At 57.0% G+C, this 17,074-nt stretch overlaps 1 pseudogene; it reads left to right on the forward strand.

The window, feature by feature from the left end:
• The first annotated feature begins 1,496 nt into the window (after window positions 1-1,496).
• On the forward strand, window positions 1,497-4,441 carry LOC132479317 (forkhead box protein J1-like; annotated as a pseudogene).
• The last annotated feature ends 12,633 nt before the right edge of the window (window positions 4,442-17,074 follow it).

A 17,074-nucleotide genomic window follows, 5' to 3' on the forward strand; every position in this document is an offset into this window, starting at 1 on the left:
GCCACCTTGGGGTGTCTGCGACAGGGGCTGCCGTTTCTGCGGACCTGAGCGGCAGGTGGCATCGGAGAGTCAGACCTGCTTGCGGGCACCAAGACGACACTCGGTCGGGAGACCTGGACAGGCCGCAGAAACGTGAGGAAGTGCCACTCGCAGCCCAGAGGAGAGGAAAGGAAAGCCCCAAGCATGCACCCAGCCCTGGCCCCCACGCCACGGGCTGCGTCCCAGGAGCCGTTGACACCTGTGAGCAGCCCAGATAGGAAGCGGGTGGGGCGAAGTACGGTTCCCGCGGCGAACTGCTCGCTGAGGGCCCCGGGGGCCTCTGCGGGAGCACAGAGCCGCGCGCCACTCCGAGCCCTGCGCGGGGCCCTCGGGCGGAAATGGGCGGAGCCTGGATGCGGTGGGGGTTAGGGGGCTGGGTCGCGCGGGAGAGGGCGGTAGGAGGGAGTTTGAAGAGTGTTACCGCGTGAGAGAGCGGTTAAGAGCCGGCGGTCACATTGGAGACGCCCTGGCCAATGGCAGAAGCGGAAGCTGTTTAAATGGGCGGGGCGTCGCCATGGCAGCAGGAGACGCCTTGCGAGCGGCTACTGAGTGCAGGTCCCTCGGCCTCTGGTTTTCAGAGAGGCGCCATCGGATGTGAGTGGCGACGAGGTTTGCTGGCTGGGCCCTCGAGCTGGGAGCAGAGAGCCGCGGTGAGGTTGGGCGGTGGGAGAAATTTCTTCGAGAACCTTCCTTTGGCCTGGGCTGTGCTCTGAGCCAGGTAAGGGATGGGGAGCGCTGCAGGCCATGGGAAGGGAGGGCGTCGGTACCAACCCGCTCTCCCATCCATCCGCGACCAAAGAGGTGGGCCCGGGGACTGACATCAGAGGCATTTGGGGGACACTCACTTTCCGCCCGCTTATAACTCTCTGTTTTGTTTCCTTCCTTCCCATTGATCCCCATCCTAATATCCCTTTTCAAAGATCAGACGACCTCGCCCGCCCCCCAACCCGTCGTACTGCCCTCCTGGACTCTCTCGCCCCATTTCCATTTGTAGTGGAGGGAGAGAGGGGGCTTAATTTCCCGCTTTGAGGGAGAAAGGGGTGGCCTCGCATGCCCCTACACTATTCCCTCGTTTGGCTAATTAAGTCTCCTCTAAAAGATCAAAGAGGAAAAGAGGGAGGTGAACCCTGTGTGGGTTGGACCCCCGGGCACAGCTTCTGTTTCCCAGACCTCGGCAGTAAAAGATCCTCCCCCGCTGCAGGAAGGATTTTAGTAGGAGCCTCCTCCCTCGCACACACTCTCCCCTGGGGGGAGGGGAAAGAGGGTTCAGTTCCTGCTATGATCCCCGCAGGCACCACATTCAGTTTGGAGGAGGCTACCCCTGGATCGCGGGATCAAGCTCGCTTCCGGGAGGCTGTGTAACTGAAACCACGGGAGTCAGCGGGCCAGACAGCTCGGCGGCCACCCTCGGCTCGGCTCGTGGATGTTGACAGCCCCCTCGGAGAGTCCCCGCAGATATGGCGGAGAGCAGGCTACACGTCTCGGGAGCAGGGGCAGTGGAGGAGGCCGGACTGGAAGGCGGCCTGGAGGAGTGCAACGCCCTGAATGACAACCTTACCAGCCTGCAGTGGCTGCAGGAATTCTCTATTCTCAATGCCAAGGACCCGGCCCTGCCTTCGGGAGACACGGACCCCCAAGGCTACCACGAGCTGTCAGGCTCGGCCAAGCCGGGGTCTCCCCTGGTGGCGAACCCCGCCTGCCTGGGGCAGCCGCACACGCCCGGCAAGCCCACGTCCTCGTGCACGACGCGGAGTGCGCCCTCGGGACTGCAGGCACTGCCACCCAACAACGAGGACTACACCACCAACCCGCACGTGAAGCCAGCCTACTCGTATGCCATGCTCATCTGCATGGCCATGCAGGCCAGCAAGGCCACCAAGATCACCCTGTCGGCCATCTACAATTGGATCACGGACAACTTCTGCTACTTCCACCACGCTGATCCCACCTGGCAGGTAGGGGAGTCCCTCCCTCCATCCCCATGCCCGCGCAGACTGGACTCACATCCCAGATCCGCAGGCCAAGTAGGCGCGGTACAGCCAGGGCCCCGAGAGAGGAAAGCCATCGAGGAAGGACCTCAAGGGAGCCCAGTGCTTGGACTGCTGCACGTTTGACTTCAGAGACGGAGGAGGGAGGATGTTCAGAGGGCTGTAGGGGTGCCGACATAGAGGTTCAAGTGGAAAGAACTTGTCACTCATCCGGCAGGCTCAGCCCAAAGACCAGGGCTGAACCATGCATGGACACAGCCACCCAGGGTAGGTTGATGGACTGAGGGACACATTTTTGTCCCAAGTCCTGGAATTCCTCGACACTACCCTCCTCAAGGTCAGTTTGTCAGGGCCTGACTGGAGGCAGAGCATCGTTCCTGGCAGGCTCTGCATCCTGCCTGCTTTCAGTTGGCTGGAGGACCACTGGGAGGGGAGAGGGGCGTGCTGCGGGGTGTGAAGGCCATCTGTGTCCCAGCGGAAGGGCTACGGGGCCCTCCGAAAGCTGCTGTGCCAGCCCCCTCCCCAAGCCCTCCCTAGTTTCCTGCCTACACTCCTCCCCCTCTTCTCATCAACCTCCCTGGGTGGGACAATTACCTCAACCAGGTGCTTTCCACAGGGGCTCTTTCCTCCCACACTGGCTTCATGTTCCAAGTCTCTGAAACCTGGCACAGAGCAGCCAAGGGACCCATCCCACCATGTAAACATCCCAGTCTTGCCAGGGAGCACTACTCACCTGCCGGCCCCACCGACCAGGCCCCAGACCCCTGTATCCCAGCGTGGTTTGGACTGTGCACCCAGGCATGAACAAGGCAGGATGGTGATTCAGGCTGGGCACACACTGCCTGAGAATCTTCGACCATCAGGATCAGGGGCTACTTGTTGACAGAGACCCTGAGGATGCACAGATCCTTCCCTGTGGCACAGGTCACAGGATCATAGTTCCTGTGATCACAGCTTTTCCACGTTTTCTTGGGCCCTGACCCTGGGGCAGGTACCATTTGTAACCTTGGTGAGAAAGCAGAGACCCTCCACCACCCCCCACCCTACCCCAAGCCTGAGAGGCCCCAGGAATGAGCGCTATGCTCTTGGCTGGGTAATAATCAACTGAGGCCTCAGAGCATGGGATGGGAGGAGCGGGACATGGTGGGTGAGGGTCCAGGCCAGCAGCCGGCTCTAGAAACAAGTCAACAGATCCTCCCACACTTCATCACCCCCCCACACACACACACCCTCACACCCACTCACTCATTTCACAAACGGAGAAGGCCAGCCAGGCCCAGGCAGAGGGAGATGGCCGTCCAGGACCTGGGGGATCCAAGGCCTTTGCCCAGAGGCTGCAAGCGGCGGGATAAGGGAGGGAGGGCAGGAGAGGCTGGTACTGAGAGCCACCTGCGTCTCAGGGCTCGGATGACCGAGCAGGCAGATATCCTGGCAAAAGGGAACAAAAGCCCCCGACAGCACTCCCAGCTCCTGGTGTCCTATGGCTGGTGTCCCAGAGCCTCCCGGTCAGAGCAGTGCCTCTGTCTCCGCTGCCCCCATCAGAGAGAAGGTGGTGGTGGGACTGGCAGTGGCGCTAGGAACCCCCCATCACAGACCCCACCCACTCACCCAGCTGTCTTCCTTCTCTCCTATCTCCCTGTGTACAGAAATCCATCCGCCACAACCTGTCCTTGAAGAAGGGTTTCATCAAGGTGCCTCGGGAGAAGGACGAGCCAGGCAAGGGGGGCTTCTAGCGCATCGAACCCCAGTTCGCCGAGCAGATGCTGAGTGTGGCCTTCAAGAAGCGGCGGCTGCCCCCAGTCCACATCCACCCGACCTTTGCCCACCGGGCCATGCTGGAGCCCAGCGCCGCCCCATGGGCTGGGCCAATGACCATGAACACTGAGGCCCATCAGCTGCTGCGGGAGTTCGAGGAGGCAAATGGGGAGCTGGGCTGGGTTGCAGGCGAGGGCAGGCTGGGGCCTAAGCGTAAACAGCTGCTGCCCAAGCAGGTGGCCAAGGTCCCGTGGCCCTCCAGCCCCCTGCTGGTGACCCAGGAGGAGCAGGGTGAGCTGGAACCCCTCGAGGGCAAGTTTGACTGGGAGGCCATCTTGGATGCTGGCACACTGGATGGGAAGCTGGGCATGCTGGAGACCTCGGAACTGATCCCGCCACTGAGCCCTGCCTCACACGGGGACGTGGACCTCACCATCCATGGCCACCACATCGACTGCCCTGTTACCTGGGGGCCTCCAGTGGAGCAGGCTACCGACAGCCTGGACTTTGATGAGACCTTCCTGGCCACATCCTTCCTGCAGCACCCCTGGGACGAGAGCACCCGTAGCTCCCTGACCCCCGAGCCCCTCTTTGAGGCCGGGGATGCCACACTGCCCTCTGACTTGCATGACTGGGCCAGCCTGGGCACCTTCTTGTAAGAAACCAGGCCTTCCCCACCACCACACAGCACAAAAGTCTGGTCACAGACTGCCCCCCTCCCCGCCAGTGCAGGCCCATGGACACCCTACTTCCCAGGCAGTGGCTGGGCCAGGTCACCCCAAGAGGCCACACCGCCCCCAGCCCAGGCCATCCTCAGATTCTAGTCCAGCAGGCTGAGAATTGGGGCCCAGGACCAAAATTGCTGCCTCCGCTCCCCAGCCCCCCATACACACAGTGTTTCATGGATCCACTTCTTCCCTGCCCCAGAGACACGCTAAGGGCCCTGCACTATGAGAGCTGCGGCTTGGAGGGGCCCTGGCCAAGCTGGAAACATCAGAACAGGGCCCGCCCCGAACACCTTAGCTTCGAAGCTTCTCTCTCTCCTGCTCTCCTCCCCAGATCTCTATCCAGAGCAAGTTCCCAGGTACAACAAATGCTGAGTAGGTGACTGCAAATTAACACCCTAGAGGCCTCTCCCAGCAGACCTTCCCTGGGGCTGGGGCCGGCAGTTTGTGAGGCGGAGCTAGGCAGCGGGGGTGGGGGGGGAGAGAGAGGAGACAGAAAGGAGGCCGGGGTGCCGGGTGGAACCAGGAGATTTTCTAAGGCCTCTGGGATCTTCTGGCTTCATCCTTAGAGGTGGGGCAGAAGGTATGTGTCCCTAATCTTTGAGCCCAACTTGAGGCTGAGAGCAGCGGGGAGATGGGGATCTTGGGGTTAGGGGCTGGGGCAGCCAAGCTGCAGAGGGAAAGGGCACAGACAGACTAATGTAGTGAGTGTAGCTATAGTTGAGGCTTAACTGGGAGGGACGCAGTGCTTGCTAGCAACACTGGGACCAGGAAGGGGGGATGGTCCCGTGCCCTTGCTTGCACTCCTGCAGGGGAGTGTCTTGCTCCACCATAAACTCCCTGGGCTGCATCCCACATCCACTCTCCTCACCCATCGGGCAATTTAACCTTTTTCATGGAAAGTTATTTACAATAAAAAAATTTTTAATAATAAAGTTTTATAAAATCTCAAAATGGACCTGCTTGCAACTTTCTCTGGGGAAAAGCATGGGCCAGTTTTGGGGAGGCCACGGCCCAAGTGGGAATGGCTGGGAGGAAGATGGGGGGCACCAAAGGCCTGCAGAGTGTCCCCTGATGCACTCCTCATGATCTCTGGGTGCCCAGAGAGAAAGGGGGTGAGAGGCGGCCCTTGGGGTTCCCCTGCAGCCAGGGCCTCGGCACCTCTATATGTGCAATGGGGAGACTGTACCCACAGCCCCGAGGAGCAGGCAGCAAAGGAGGCACAGCCCCCTCCCTGGCCCTGGGGACTCACTCACAAAGGCCGTTCTTGCCCAGGGCTCGGCTCACGTTCCCCACCTCGCCCAAGTTGAGGGCCTGCCCAGACTCACCTGCGGTCCTCGCCTGGGCCTGTCTCCAGCTCCTCCCTCCCTTGGTCCCTTCCTGAAGGGACAGGGTGTGAGGTCAGAGGGCCCCAGCCCCTGGGGCCCCACTTGCCACCCTGGGGTTCATTCACCCCGCCCAGCGCCTTCCCTCCAATGCAGGTTGGGCTGAGGGAGGCCATCAGGGCAGACGGAAGACAGGGTGCCTAGACCCTACAGCTCCAGCCTGTGAGGAATCAACGTACCAGAGTTCTGATGGGGAAACTGAGGCACAGCAAATATGTGACACTCAGCAAGCACCTTTCAAACCCCTCACCCCAGCTTTGCCTGGAACCCATCTATCCCCCCGAGCCCGCACTTGGACCCACGAGCACGCCCTTGTGGGTCAGAGCCCCTTTCCCCAGCACTCACGTACGTGCGCGTGTACACACACAAACACACACACACAAACACACACACACAAACGGGCACTGTCTTACACAATCCTGTCCAGCCTCCACAGGCCCCTTTCTCCTGAAGACCGTTTCTTTCCTTGCACTGGAGGCTGGCTCCAGGCCAACCTGGCATTCCCCCTCCAACTTGCTGCTTTCCCTTGCTAATTATTCCAAATATTTCAGAAGGGTGCACACACTGCAGGGCCAGCCGGGTTGGGTCCTTACCAAGCTCAGGAGGCAGCCCATCCCCTTCCCACCGCTTGCTGAGGAGGCTGCCCCAGCCTCCCTCTGAGACTCCCTTCACCCCCTAAGCAACGACTCCCTCCCTCTCGCCACCACCCTCCGGCCTTCCTCCCCACTCTCCCCAGCACTGGGGGAACATGGGGGCTCCAGCCTCTCCACTGGTCCCCAGGCTCAGCCTCCAGCCCCCGCCAAAAGGGGTACACCCTGGATTGACAGGTGGGGCCGGTCACTTTCCCCCCTCCTCATCCTCTGCCTGGGCCCATTCTGGGGGAAGAGGGCAAGGTCAGGGGATGGCAGAACTGCCTGCCAGGTAAGGAAAGGCTGAAGAAGCTTCTGGCTGCCAGGAAGAATCACCAGGAACTCCTGAAAATCCCTATGCTTGGGACTAGCGTCTCTCGGGCTGAGACCCAAACACTGGCACTTTTAAGGGTCCGTGGATGCTGCCAACGAGCAGCCAAAGCTAAGAGGGGGCTCCGAAGCGGCCAGAACACAGGGCTTCACACACCTTTTCAGCAGGCAGCGTTTGGGGGTTGGTGGTGGAGGGGGCGGGAAGCGTGAGTGGATCCTGTCCCTCCTATTCATCCCTGCCCCGGCCCTTGGCTGGGTGGCTTTTTCAAAAAGACACTCAGTGACTCCGTATTTATTTAGAGATTCAATGTAATCCCAGTCAATTTATATTTTGCACCCTTAAGAGTAAGTGGCAGACAGGCTGCCCCATTAGCACTAGATACTTTAGTGTGTGTTTGTTTAGAACAAGGACACGCCTCCATAATCACAGTACCACCATCACAATCAGGAAATGAACACTGACCTGGTAATCCCATGTAACCACAGACCCCCTTCACATCTTGCAGATCACCCCAGTAATGCTCCTCTCCATTCCAGCATCCCAATCCAGGACCCCATGTTGCACTGAGTTGTCCTTTCTCTTTTGCCCTGTGTGGCTTTGAGCCCATGACTCAAGCTCTCTGGGCAGGTTTCACATTTCCTTTGATCTCCACTTTTGAGGTGAGAAGCCCTTCAGCCACTTCACCCTCAGGTGTGGTACAGTCCCTTCCCAAAGCAAGAAGCCAGCTTTCTGTCTCCTCACTTTCCACCTCTTCCCTATCCTCCCTCCCCCATGTATCGCCAGCCAGGAAAGGGATGAGGGGCAAAGTTCAGGAACTCAGTCTTTGGGGACCCTCCCCGTCTGCCCACGGGACAGGCCACCCCCAGCTCCAGTGACTGGATGGCCCCTGGGATGGGATTCCATGCTGGCCTGAAGCAAATGCGCCAGGCCTCCTGAAGAGCTGAGCTGAGGGCAGGAAACACTCTTCTCCCTGCCTCTTCCCCGCTCAACATACTGGGGACCCAGACTTGCAGAAGGAATCAGGGGAGCTGGAGGACAGGAAAGAAGGCCTGTGAGGGCAGGTGGGAGGAGATGGTAAGGAGTCAGGCGAGCTTCCATCCCCAGGCTGAGGCCCAAAGGTAAACAGGTGTATTTGGACTCCTGGCAGGCAGGAGTGGGCTGGCCCTGCAGGGCAGGCCTGGGCCTGTCAGGGGTGGGGCTGTGGAGAGGGTCTACATTAACAATGGGGTGGGAGAGGGGCCCCAGGTCCTGCTGACATTCTTGTGTCATGAAGAGGAAAACACAGGTGACAAGGAGGGGAGGCACTTGGACATGGGAGGGCGCTTTGTGAGGCCACCCAGGCTGGGCCTGCACTGCCCAGTGTGAGCCAAGGAGGTGCATGGAAGCCCTGGGGTGTCACCTTCCTCCTGGGGCACATGTGTCCAGTCCACTCTGAGGCTCCCAGGTAGGACAGGTCAGAGACACCGTTACTGGCATGCTGGGCCTGAGCTTTCCCTGTGAGTGCAGGAGCCTGGAGGGAGCAGCTGAAGGGTAGGGTCCCCCAGAAGCCAGCCAGGCTGAGCGGCATTGGAGGGGAGGCGGGGTACACATTAACCAAGGCGGGAGACAGGGACACAGGTCTCGCTGCTGCCCCCCGACTCCAGCTCCCAGCAGAGCCCTGTCACCCAGATGCTGATCTGAGGGCAGGACAGCAGCCTGGGTCCGAGCCCCAGACCCCTTCCTCCTTGAAGAAAGTAGCTCGCTGAGCTCCCAGGAAAACAAGAGCTCCAGGAACTGGGGAGCGCAGCCTGCTTGCACACATCCCACCTTACCCACGGCCCCCAAGACCATTTGAAGCCACAGTGGATTGCCGGCAGCCCTCCCAGGGCTGATATTAGCCCAGGGAATTAAGCTGAGGCTGAGAGGCTGCCAACTGGTCTCCGCCCTTCACCCAGCCACCCCCTTCTGTCAGTGGCTCTGCCCCCTTGCCCAGACCACCCTGCACCCCACTCCTGCCTCACTCTGCATACCAAGCCCTATCCCCAACCCTAGCGGCATCCCAGTTCCCTCCAAATTGCTTAAAGTGAACTGTGGGCGGGGGAGGTGGGAGGGGAAGGGTAGCATGCAGACCCCGCCTCTGAGAGTTTCAGCCTCAGAAGCCCATGAGTCTGCACACCCCTGTGGGCAGATATCCTGCCGCATTCCTATATTTGCCACATCCAGCACAGGGCCCGGCATTTTAAGTATTGAATGAATGAATGAGCTGCTGAGCAGATCGTCAATAGGTGGAAAAACAGCCAAGTCGCCTTGGAAATATGTGACCGCAGACAGTAAACACTAAGGAGTTCTCAGTCACTGGGCCCCGGTTGCTTCCTGATGCCCCCAGGGGTGCAGAGCATTCAGCCAGGGTGGCCTCTGAGGAAACCCCACCCTGCCCTGTCCTGGAAACTATTAAGAGGCCACCCTTGCTGACTCTGTGGGCTTGGGTGAGGTAATAAAAGAGGGAGTAGGGCCCTGAGTCCCAGCTGAAGCTTGAGTGGGGCCTGTGGCTGGTGTGAGCCAGGGGAGGGCAGAGGGAGGGGGGATCCGGGACAAGAGGGAAGGGATGGAGGGCAGCGGGAGAGGCCTGGCCTTTCTCATTCTCATCTGCTCCTTTGTGGGCCCCAGCTCCCCTGGAGCCTAGGCCCTGGGGATAAGGACCACAGAGGCCCGAGATGCAGGGTTGGTGAGGTGAAACCAGCTTTCAACCCCTTCACACGCATATCTTTTATTACCCCACCCAAGTCCACAGGGTCAGCAAATGGCCTTTGAGATGTTTGCACCCGACAACAAGGTCACCAGGTCAGAGCTGTGCCCAGCTCAGCTGTCCCTGTTGGGCTCACCCCACTGTACACCAGGACAGGCCCTGGGGCCACTGAGCTCGACAGCTGTGGAGCCCAGCTACTCAGGGTCAAAACTGGGGCTGGGAGCTCTGTGAGGGGCCCGAGAGACCCTGGTGCCTGCTGTTTGGCTAATGATGAAGCCTGGCCTGATGGAGATGGCCCAGGAGGCTGGGCCCAGAGTTGGCACTGTGCCACAGGGCCAGGTGGGCTTGGGCCTACAGTTCAAGGCCAGTTTTGGAGAGAAGGGTGGGGTGTCCAGGTGTGGTGGTCGGACCTCACAGGGGGTTGGAGCTCAACCCCAGCCACATTCCCTGGCTCTATTTCATGTGTGGGTTCTACTACGAGGGGGATTAAGGGTCTCCCAGGCAAAGAGGAAGAGAAACAGCAACTAGGCCCAACGACCTCCATGCAGGGAGAAGTGGGTCACAAAGAGAAGGCAAACCCCACCCTGGCCCCACACCCAAATGCTCAGCTTAAAGGCCCTCACCCTTGGGTCCAGGAAACTTTTATCTGTAGGACAAGTTGCCTCCCAGACTCCTCTACGAAGATGACCCGTGGTGACCTCCAAAGGGACTTGGGAACAGACAGGTATAAGTGACAACAAAAGATGTGGCTACAAAATGAAAATGAATCCCACCTGGAGAAGTGGAGGACCGTGTGAAGGAGTGGAGAGTGACAGACATGTGTTGAATTCACAGGGAATGAATAACCATATGAAATAGTAAATGAAGTGGAGCCATTTGGGGGAGGGGGGAGATGACAATGGCATTAGTCCTGTCCTGTGGAGGTCACCACAGGTTATGCAGTGGAGATGGTGGAATCTGTTGGCGAACAAACATGATGCTCAAAACCGGAATGAGATAGAGCCAGGACTAAGACACAGTCCCAGGGGACCTGGTGAATGTAAAGGCTGCAGCCCAGGTGCACAGACTCTTCCAGAAGGGAGACCAGAGAGGAGAGCAGAGAGTAAGGAGCCTGGAGAAGGGCCACCATTAGGGTAGGAGGGAGCCACCTCACCCACCCCTCCCCGCCTCGCCCCCTACACACACCTATATGGACGCACCTGTTCCTGGCTGTCCCTACCCCAAGGAGCCTGCAGTGAGAGTCAACAGGCCAGAGTGGCCTCTGGAAGGAAGGAAGCCAGCATTCGCCCAGGGAAGGCCTGTGGCCTCCCACAGGGCATTTCATTAGCACGACAGGGGTAGAACCCAGAGTCTGAGAGCAGGCAGCAAACTCCGAGCTCAGATCAGGGTGAAAGGGAGGAGAGGGCAGGAAGTGATGAAGACAGGACAAAGGGAAGCTTTTTTGTGTGGTGGGGGGGCCTCTCACTGCTGTGGCCTCTCCCGTTGCAGAGCACAGGCTCCGGACGTGCAGGCTCAGCGGCCATGGCCCACGGGCCCAGCCGCTCTGTGGCATGTGGGATCTTCCCGGACTGGGACACGAACCTGTGTCCCCTGCATTTGCAGGCAGACTCTCAACCACTGCACCACCAGGGAAGCCCTAAGGGAACCTTTTTTAAGATGGGGTGACCTGCGTGTGCTTGAAGGAAGGAAGGGGCTAGCCCGGGGAGAGGGTGAATTGAAGATGCTAGGGAGATGGGATGCTGGGAGAGCAACGACGGACCCTTCTGGTGGGAGCAGGAGGCAAAGGGTCTCAGAGGAGGCAGGAAGGGTGAGCTCTGCCCCAGCCCAGGGCAGCAGTCACTCTGCAGTGCCTCTTGCTTGCAGAGGGAAGAAGAAGGTGGCAGGGCGGGGGTGGGGTGAGGAGTAGCGGGGCGGTGGGGGGGGTGTTCCGGGATGCACTAGAGGATTGTGGGACCTCTGGTTCCGGCTCCAGCTAGAGGGCAGCGCAATGGGAGTAAGGAGGGAGGAGAGATCTGGAGGGACGTGGGAGGGCACTCAGGAGCCGGGGACACGAAAAGGAGGAACGGGAACAAGGGGAGGCCAGCCTTGGCCCTTGAAACTCTGCAGTAGGCCAGCCCCACCGGCATGTCTGCCTCCAGCTGGCAGGACTCAGGGGGATTCCCAGCTGCGGGGAGGAAGGCCAGGGTCCCAGGTGCTGGAAACCCTGGTCAGTCATCACCTGGTTGCTTGGTCAATGTTTCCTTTCGTCTGTGGACCTGAGTCTGCATGGACACAAAGATGGGTGAGACCTGTTCTTAGAGAGATTTCCCAACCCACTGAGCTGGGTGGCGGCGTGGTCTTGCCAGGACGACTCTCCAATTTCATTCCCACGATCAGGCAGAGGGGTTTTCTCAGGGCTCGCAGGCCACAACAAGAGATGACTGGGGACTGGTGGACGGCGGTGCCATCGTCCCCTGAGTGGGGAATGCAGCACGAAAGAGAAGGGAAGGGGGGCAGTTCGGCTGGGGGTACAGAGAGTTGGAGGCACATGTGGCACCGTTGAGGGGTGGCTGAGGGGCTTCTGGGTAATGAAGGATGGCTCTAGGAGACTCAGCTTGGAAAAGGAACCACACTGTGTGAGCAGAGCCCAGTCAGCCCCTCCTGGCCCCTCCACTCCCCAAGCAACAATTCGATTTCTACCGCCATAGGTCAGCTTTTCCTATTCTACAATTTCATATAAATGGCATCATACACTTTTACTCTGTGTTGGGCTTCTTTCACTGAACATATTATTTTTGAAATTTAACTACCTTGTCACATGCATCAGTAGTTTGTTCCTTTTCACGGCTGAGTAGTATTCCATCAGATGACTATAGCCATTTGTTTATCCATTCTCCACTAGAGGAATACCTGGGCTGCTTCCAGTTTGGGGCTATTGTAAATGATGCTGCTATGAACATTCTTGTACAAGGTTTTTTGTGGGGGTCTTTTTGTTTTGTTTTGTTTTGTTTGCTGTACCACACAGCAAGCGGGATTTTAGTTCCCTGCCCAGTGATTGAACTTGGGCCCCCTGCAGTGGAAGTGTGGAGTCTTAACCATTGGACCGCCTGAGAAGTCTCAGGGTTCTTTTGTAGTAGGGCTTTTTTAAAAAATCCTTTTCATTTGAAAGGCGCTTGGGAAGAGAAGACATAAACATGTGTGGCCCAGCTGCCATGCTTCACTGGACTATGCTGAGTTGATTCTTAAAAGGGTCAGCAGGGGGTATCCAGCAAGACGCAGAGAGGACAGGAGTTACAGGCAGAAGGAGAGGAGGTGGGAAAGGGCATGCAGGTGGACACCCAGCTGGCTGGCTCAGTGCAGAGGTGGCTTAGTGAGACTCTTCTCAAGTACACTTCTGGCCATGTCACTCATCTGTGGAGAACCCTACAATGACTTCCCTCGCCTACAGAAGACTCTAAACACCATCAAGATCCGCCCCTGCTCGCCACTCATCTTCCCACCCACCCCTCCCTCCGTGATCAGTCACACTGATGTATCGCCCAGAATCACTGTTTCCTCCCTCTGTCTCCTACCCCTGCCCTCTTCCCTGCGTGAACACCCTCCCACTTCACCTGCGTAACTTTTCAGGACCTAGTTTCAGGGTCCCATCATGAGTCCCCAGCTGTGGTCCCCCAGCTGGAAGGACCCTAACATCCTGGTAGAACTCACACCAACCCTTTTTGCACTTCTGCTTGAGAAGGCAGTTGGTTACACATACTGGGGTCCCCAGACTGGTACCCAAACTGAGGACAGCACCAGCGGGGCCACATCCTCAAGGAAGGGTGGGGCAGGCTGGAGCAGTGTCCCCAGCCAATGGCTCTGCCTCCAGCTGGCCAGAGTTCTGGAAAGCCCACCCACCACGGTCCGCTCTTGACCCTGAACCCTTTTATTTGGTGGATCTAGAACTCAGTTTGGGGTATGACCTCCATCACAACCCCTTTTCCGTCTTCACCCCAGCAGTCTGTTGCATGACTCAAGGTCAGAGGACAAGTTCTGGGGTTTCTGTCCACCTCCTGCCCGGTGCTCATGCCCTTCCCCTGCTGCCAGCACAGACTGCCCAACTCGGGGCTCCTGGCTGCTGTCTGGAATTCAGTTTTGTTGGGGAAGGCCTTGGGCTGAGCCCTGAGCTCCAGGAGCCCACCACATCAGCTGGCTGGGCCTCTGGCAGACCCCAGGATCTTCAAGCCCAGACTCCGGGGGATGAAGGGGCAACGTTGGTCTGTTTGCTCCCTCTGCGGGAGCGAGGGGGCAGCTGGAATGGTCCTCAGTCATAGAGGCCTAGACCTTAATCTGCAGGAAGGATTAGGAGCCTTATGGTATCACCTGCAGAAGAGGAAACTAAGGCACAGAGAGAGGACCCAGCTCTGAGGATGTCAGCACAGATGAGGTTGGCTTCTCCTGGGCACTACTGGCTGGGGGACCCATCTGGACATCTGCCACCTCTCCACCCACTGCCATCCTCCAGTGCCCTTTATTTCACCATGTTGGCAGCATGGGGCTCTCCTGCTGGACTGGGAGCTCCAGGAAGGCAGAGGCAGTGCCTGGTTCTCCATGGCACCTGCCAGGAGCTGGGAGAGGCACATGGTGTGTGCTCAACAGAGCATGGCGGAACGGATGGAGGGGGTGGGAGTGCACGCCCCAATTCCCACAGTGATTTAGATCCAGAAGCCAGCACTCTGAGCTGGGCAGATAGTGGAGAGCCAGAGGAAAGGCAGCTCGGCCTGTCTTCCCTGCCCTCAGGGACACCAGGCCTTGCCTCCCAGCTCACCCCTCTTCCTTGTCCTTATTAAAAAGCCCTTGCTGAAGATGTGACTGTGTGTGGTGCCCTGCCGGTGGTGTACACTGAGAACCGCGTGTGCCCGTCACTGGTCTCTGTGCTCATTCACTCATTCAACAAATCTCAGACACATGGGAAGACACTTCCACTGGGTGTGGAGGGCATGCACACAACAGAAGACCAAACGCATAGAGCAAGTGGGTCCCAAGAGTGTACCAAGGGACGTCCCTGGCGGTCCAGTGGTTAGGACCCTGCACTTCCACTGCCAGGGGCCCAGGTTTGATCCCTGGTCTGGGAACTAAGATCCCCCAAGCCATGCTCAGCCAAAAAAAAAGAAAAGATTGCACAGGGGAGGTCCCCCTTCCCAGGCAGTGTCATCTCACTCAATCCCCTGCCTCAGGGCAGCTATCAAGTCAGGGAAGGAGGCCTCCTGGTTTCCCATGGCAAAGGCAGGAGCCATCTGTCCTCAGCACCTTTGGGGGAAGAACTGGCACTCAGCCTGCTCCTGGCAGGACTTTCCTGTGGCCCCTCCCTCCCAGCCAGCAGATCTAGAGTCCCCCCATCCTGGGCTCCACTACCTGAGCAACGCCATTTTCTCTCACTGCCATCTCCCTGTGTCCACTCTAGTTATCATACAGGTCATGACCATAGCCTGCTCACTTAGGTCCCAGCTCCAGGCCACCCTGCTGAGGCACCTCACCAAATACAGTCTAACCCTAGCCGATGCTTGGTCCCAGAGGCCACTCAGCCAGTCTCCTCTCTGGACACCCTGCCTACTTCCCAGCTGCCATAAGGCTGGGCCCTCTTCGTGGGGTCCCTCTTCCCATCCTTCAAAATCCAATCCACACAGTTGTGCCCTCCAAAGTCGCCCTGATCTGCCCAGGGGTCTGGGAACACTGTTTCCCCCAGGCCAGGCCTGGAGACCTTTGTCCCTCCTGTGGCCTGAATTCCACAGGCCAGCAGTGCACCCCAAATTCCCAGATATTTCCTAGAGAACTATCTTACCCACAAACTTAGCCAGTAAGAAAGACAGATACTGTATGATCTCACTTAGATGTGGAATTTAGAAAAACTACCAAACTCAAAGAAAAAGAGATCATATTTGTGGTTACAACAAGCAGGGGTGGGGGCAGGGGGAATCGGAGGAAGGTGATTAAAAGGGTACAAACTTCCAGTTATCAGATAAATAAGAACTAGGGATGGGGACTTCCCTGGTGGTCCAGTGGCTAAGACTCCACACTCCCAATGCAGGGGGCCCTGGTTTGATCCCTGGTCAGGGAACTAGATGCTATGTGCTACAACTAAGAGTTCACATGCTGCAACTCAGGATCCCACAACTAAGACCCAGCACAGCCAAATAAGTTTAAAAAAAATTAGGGATGTAATGTACAACATGATGACTCTAGTTAACACTGCTATGTGATAGATAGGAAAGTTGTCAACAGAGTAGATCCTGAGTTCTCATTGCAAGGAGAATTTTTTTTCTTTTCTTTTGATTCTATTTGAGATGATGGATGACAACTAAACCCACTATGGTAATCATTTCACAATACAGTTGACCCTTGAGCAGCAGGGGTTAGAGGAACGGACCCTAGGGCAGTGGAAAATTCACACAGAACTTTAGAGTTGGCCTTCCCTATCCATAGTACCATTGTGTACTACCGTAGTATGTACTCATTAAAAAAAATCCAGGTATAAGTGGACCCCCAGAGTTCAAACCCATGTTGTTCAAGGATCAACTGTATGTGTAAATCAAACCATCTTGCTGTACACCCTTTGATTTTTTGGGGTTTTTTGGCTGCAACTGAGGGCATGTGGGCTCTTAGCTCCACCACCAGGGATCGAACCACACCCCCTGAATTGAAAGTGCCTAGTCTTAACCACTGGACCACCAGGGAAGTCCCAACAGCCTGTTCTTTAGTTTGGTAACTTCCTAATTCCGGACTTGGTGCTCTTTCTGAGGAATTAGCTATATAATTCCTCCAAATTAATGTTTCCTGGCCCTGCAGCAATATTGAAAATGAATACGGTATGACATAACAGCCACAAAAGCAGATCACAGGTGTATATGTTCCCTGGGATGACAGCCATTTAAAATATGATAGCTGCATTGCAAAAAAAGTCAGGGAAACACCACAAAACACTATAATGGTAAGTAGAGGAGATGGATGATTCTTTTTCTCTAGTTTCTAAAGATGATGAGTTTAAATTACCTTTCTATAAAAACACATCTAAGAAAACAAATCTAGGGAATTCCCTGGCAATCCAGTGGTTAGGGCCCTGTACTTTCACTGCCAAGGGCTCAGGTTCAGTCCCTGGTCAGGGAGCTAAGATCCCACATGCCCAAAAAAGAAAAAAAAAACAAAGGAAGAAAACAAATCTTCATTTTTTCTGTAGTGATTAAAATTAGTCTCTTTTCCTCATTTAGAAACCGCCAGCCAGCCATCAACAGTGCCATCTGACACAGTGGTCAGGAGGGTTTTCTTTTTTTTTTTATTTAATTTTTTGCCTTATAACAAATTTAATAAGTTATACATATACATATGTTTCCATATCCCCTCCCTTTTGCGTCTCCCTCCCACCCTCCCTATCCCACCCCTCCAGGCGGTCACAAAGCACCGAGCTGATCTCCCTGTGCTATGCGGCTGCTTCCCACTAGCTATCTACCTTACGTTTGGTAGTGTATATATGTCCATGCCGCT

The sequence above is a fragment of the Mesoplodon densirostris genome, chromosome 18 (assembly GCF_025265405.1).
Source record: "Mesoplodon densirostris isolate mMesDen1 chromosome 18, mMesDen1 primary haplotype, whole genome shotgun sequence".
Taxonomy (NCBI): domain Eukaryota; kingdom Metazoa; phylum Chordata; class Mammalia; order Artiodactyla; family Ziphiidae; genus Mesoplodon; species Mesoplodon densirostris.